General features: G+C 39.9%; 2 non-coding genes across 2 annotated transcripts; both read left to right on the top strand.

Moving 5' to 3' along the window:
• Positions 1-217: 217 nt before the first annotated feature.
• On the top strand, positions 218-289 carry trnat-cgu (transfer RNA threonine (anticodon CGU)). Its single transcript has one exon. It is a non-coding gene; the product is annotated as a tRNA-Thr (tRNA).
• Positions 290-2,950: 2,661 nt separating this feature from the next.
• Positions 2,951-3,044, top strand: trnai-uau (transfer RNA isoleucine (anticodon UAU)). The gene is made up of 2 exons: positions 2,951-2,988; positions 3,009-3,044. It is a non-coding gene; the product is annotated as a tRNA-Ile (tRNA).
• Positions 3,045-5,107: the final 2,063 nt, after the last annotated feature.

Genomic DNA, 5,107 nt, shown 5'->3' with positions numbered 1-5,107 from the left:
TAGGTCAGACCACAATAGCTGAAGAACTGCTGTCGTGAGTAACGCGGCCGAGCGCTCTAAGGAGCTGGCTTAAACCTCCAGTCTCTTCAGGAGCATCTGTTGGAGTCACACTGCTCCTTGTTAAGAATCCCTTTTATTGTTGTTGCTGCCTCCAGGCGATGTAAACCAGATTCAGAAAAAAATAATTTGAACAACATTATTCCTCTGTGTGCTCGAAGGCGTGGTGGCCAAGTGGTAAGGCGTCGGTCTCGTAAACCGAGGGTTTTGGGTTCAAACCCCACCTGTGCCTGTTTCATTTGTCACTACTTCCCTTTAGTTTCAAAGTCTTCAAAAAACTCGCAATGTAGGAGTCTCAATAGTAAGAGAACATAACTGTCGCATACCGTTTCCACGATGTATTCAGCGACGCGAATGAAATATTTTAGTGCTGGCTCAAATGCAAGGAATTTCAGAAAAACCTGGAAAAGAAACGCTTGCAGTAAATGACAAATTTAAAGCGTGTAGTCAGTATGAACAGAACAACGCAATGCTCTGTAAAAACGACCTGAAGCCGCAATTACTCTTTTATCCGGGCAGTTCATTCCGATACGATGTTTCCGCAGAATAAATGAAATGCCGAACTCCAAACATGTTGTTGCCATTATTGTTACTCCTGCTGCTGTAGTTTTAAGCTTTAATCAGTGGGTATGTAATGTTGTAAAGGGGCTGGACTACTTTGTTCAGTCCAAATTCCATTATGTGAATTTATGCTTTTTTAATATAAGCATTAACAATACAATGCGTGCTCAAAAACCATTACTTATTAGCTTAAGAAGCGGCAGTGTTTTGACAAAGTGTGGTATTCGAACAGTAAATGCTGAAGTGTTTAATACTTGCTTGTGAGCAGATCTCCCTCGATTTAGACAAACTCTTGTTTGGCCGATGATTTCAGATCAAAATCTGAATCAAGTGGAAAGAAAGCTCAATTACGCAAAGGTCATATAAGGCACTGGGTATCACTCTTACGCCATCAGGTCATGCTAGGAGGATTGGGGGGATCAAATTGACACAGAGGGACCCAATGTGGGGGCTGAACCCACAGTTCTGAGATTAAGAGATTCATGCTCTATTGACTGCGCCTATATAACTCTTGTGCTACAGCAGTAATGTTTCTGGGTGTGGATGGACATGACATAATAGGCTGACAGCAGGAACACGTGGCCCACAGGCAGTGACAGTATCGCTATCACATTTGGCTGCAGTATATTGTGTTGAGAGCAGCAATAACTTTCCTGCAGAGATGGGAGTGCCTTTAATACAGCTCTTTCAATCGGACAGAGTAACAGGAACTGACCTTAAGTTTCGGCTGTGGATCCATCTCCACGTGGGGGAAAGAGACAGTAAAATAGCGATGAAGAAACAGAAAGAATTGTGCTCGCTGCAAAGTAGGAAAGAAAGAGGTGTTAGGACACGTAAAACAGCTTGGCGATAATTTGCAGCGACAGTTTTATGTTATTTAGTACACAGATTTCTCTTCATGTTCCTTAAGATGTGTAATTTGTATGGTGGTTGTATGAGAACAGTTTATTCTAAAGTCCTGTCAATTAACAGTGGAGAGCTACCTGGTGCACGTCTTCAAGAAGACTCTCTTTAAGGCGATTAGAAGTTTATCGAACAAATCTGCGTCATATTTTTAAAATAGTTTAGCTAATGAGCAACGAGAGTATAAATGAATTCTCCCACCCTCCATTCGAAGATAAAACTCCATGTGCGAGTCGAAGTTTCCTTGAAGCTACAGATGTTCGTCATTATTGGACATCCCCGGTGATATTGACTAAGGAGCTCAATTCTTACGTGCTGTAGTTCAACGTGCGCAAAACACTCATATCCCCTGCAAATATCGGCAAGGTCAGTGATATTCTCAACAATTTGTGCCATTGCAATTCGTGCAATTCGTGCCATACTTTTTCGCAATGTATTCTGAAAAGCCAAGATCAGAGGGTCATATTTGAAAAATGGTGCATTAAAATGTCTTGTACTTCAGGATTTTGATAGTCGATTACATTGTCTCTCACACCTCGGTGTCAGAATTGTGAGACGTTTTTATAATCAGGGGGGAGGGCCGTAGCAATAAGCAGAAAGCACAATCACCTTTTTCCCATTGCAAGTCCATGTTATGGTGAGTTTTTATAATTGGTTTGCGATTTTCTAAAATATATTCCATACAAAAATATAATTTGGACAGTCGCTATTTATTTGGATATTCCCTTTCACTGAGGATGTCTACAGTATTCCAGCCGAATTAGTACTGATCGAAGAGAGCCATCTACAGGCGAAAGGCGACATAACATCACAGCAGCAGCATTTAAGGCGGAACGAAAAACGCGAATAAGATGCCAACTTCAGCCTTGTAGCAGACCCTGGGAGGCACGCTCAAAATAATCATCTTTCCCAGTACTTCAGAGTCATATTTAGAGCGCTTTACTGCAATTTTATGTGATTGATAGGAGATGTGAAGCCATCGAGCCTGTACTGCCATTTCTCATGCTTTCTCTCAAAGTCGGAGCTGCAATTGCTGTAAAGGAGGCGACTTGAAAATGTAACGTGTAACCTTACAGAGGGTCTTCACGACGGGGTGCGTCAGCAAGTTCTCCATTATTGTCAATTTACTGGACTTCTGAAGAAACCTAGCTACAACGAAAATACAAACTGCACAGTTTAAGGCACATGAAGAGAAATCAGTGTGCTGATTGACTCAAAAAATGTCGCTACAAATAATCTGCCAGGCTGATTTACTTGTCCGACCACCTCCCTCCGTCCCCCTTTGCTGTTAGCACAATTCTTTCAGTTTCTTTTCTTGTATTTTCCTTGCTATTTTAGTGATCCCCATGTGGAGATGGATCCACAACCGAAACTGTTTTCACCCTGTGTTTCTGCAGCGTCAGTCTGTATAAGGATCACACCTTGCACAGCTCCAGTGGCGCAATTGGTCAGCGCGCGGTACTTATACAGCAGTGCATAGCGGAGTTATGCCGAGGTTGTGAGTTCAAGCCTCACCTGGAGCAGTGTCTTTAGCTACTGAAAGCAACTGTCGAGTTCAGATACTCTTAGGTATTTGATGGAGATAAACTAACATCAAATGAACAAATAAAGGTTTATTTTGAGTCACAATCAAAGAAGGCTCCACAGCTGAAACATTGTGTTTCCTTCTCTTTTCAGCATGGAATAAACCTTGACTTTTCCTTTGAAGCCCATGCATGCTGACGCAGCTCCCTACTAAAATTACACAGCTGTGTACCTCCAACTGACCTGTACACAAATATATGAGAGAGGTCTACTGAGACGAGAGGAGGACTGAAGACTTGAAAAAGCTCTCGCATAAGATTCTGTGTTTTTGTTGTTCCCCAGATTTGTTTTTAATGTTCTTTTTCTTTTGAAGGTGTTGCGTTTGTTTTTTTTTTTTCATAGTTGTTAGACTACTACAGGGATTTACCTAGGTTCCTGGAAGACTTCTCGTTTTGTGTTTGTTGTGTTTTCGGGTTACAACAATTTTTTTTTCTATTGATAGGACCCCACGCATTACTATGGGAGTAGTTAACTTTAGTTCTTACATTGTACAGTACCTGAAATTACCACATAAACTACTACTCTGTTTCCCTTTTTTTAAAAGGCACAAGTGAAGTTTGTTTTTCCTTGCTGCTGATTGATAGCTACAATGGGTCAATTGCAATAAACTTATATACAATAAACTCCGCTGAAATTTGTCAGCAGCTCTGTACTAAACCTGTTCTCGATTGCAACAAACCTAAAATAACAGCTGCTGCCCATTAGATGTTACTGCATTAGGAGTCTAGCTTAAACCACCTCTTCATAGGTTTTAAGCAACTCGGTAGCGGACTAAGCAGAACAATTGATCACATTAGAACTGTCTTGAATGTAATGGAAATAATGTACTCATTAATTAACAAGCTTATGCACCACTTGCTTGAAAATTATTATTATATTTAACTAAAATTGCTTTCCAGACACCACAAATATTCACAATGAATGTTATCATAACACATTTTTAGTAATACAAGTGTTATTTATTAATAATTAAGTTCCATGTATATCTTTATTAGTAGCTGTATTACAAGTAATGCATATACAGTCTTTATTACAGTTAGTTTTCAGTTATCCTGGGGAGGGAAGAGAATGGAAATTAAGGAAATAAAAATTTAAAGGGCTTAAGTCTTCAATGTGTTCTGTCATAGCTGTGTGTTGTCACATCTGTCATATCTGGGTGTTAATTTAGTATATTTGATGTATTATTTATTGTGATTTGACACTACACTTGTATTTGACACTACACTACACTTCTCAGGAGAAAGCAGTACGATTTTTTTTTTATTTGAGGGTACAGAAATTGTATTGTATGGCCAAATGTAAGGTTACGTTAAGAAACCCTTTTTGTTACCTTTTGCAATGTTATTTATTTAAGACAGTTCTTCGGAATAGTGTCCCTTACGTATCTGTGACTGTGGTCCAACAATAACGATGCTGAAATAGCCGGAATGTGCGGGAAGAAGATGGAAATGGAACAGGAGGCTTATTCAGTCGATAGAAAGGTTGTGTAGGACTGAACACACTGCGGTTATGGTATTGGGTTTAAGAGCATTACGATCCTACAGTCTCCTCATCCGTAATCAGATGCGTTATCCAATGCGCCACTGGCCCTTGTACCGCATTTCTCAAGTGCACCACTGTGAGCTTGTGCCGCTACAATAATACATCGCCCCAGTGCAAATTTTCTCAATTAGGTGCACGTTTTCTATGTGTATTTAGTTAATAAGTCTTTCATTTTGTCTGTTTTAAAAATTGCATCTCTTTAAAACAGACAAACGAGTTTATGTGTCGCGCTGAAATTCACACATGAGGGAATTCAAACGAAAGAAATCACAGAAAAGATATCGCGCTTAAAAAGAAATCAAGAGTGGAGACGCTGGTGATAGAAAACAGAGCTTCATACGATGCATGAGATGCTTTACCTCTGAACTAAACTCGGCTCTTTAATCGTGTTAGGAAAAGTGAATAGCCAACAGTGTACATCAGTGTACATTTAAAAATCAAAGCAAGACAATGAGACACG

Source organism: Atractosteus spatula, chromosome 10, assembly GCF_055471065.1.
Source record: "Atractosteus spatula isolate fAtrSpa1 chromosome 10, fAtrSpa1.hap1, whole genome shotgun sequence".
NCBI classification, from domain to species: Eukaryota; Metazoa; Chordata; class Actinopteri; order Semionotiformes; family Lepisosteidae; genus Atractosteus; species Atractosteus spatula.
The sequence above is the reverse complement of the archived record's forward strand: the minus strand, read 5'-3'. Positions and strand labels throughout refer to the sequence as shown.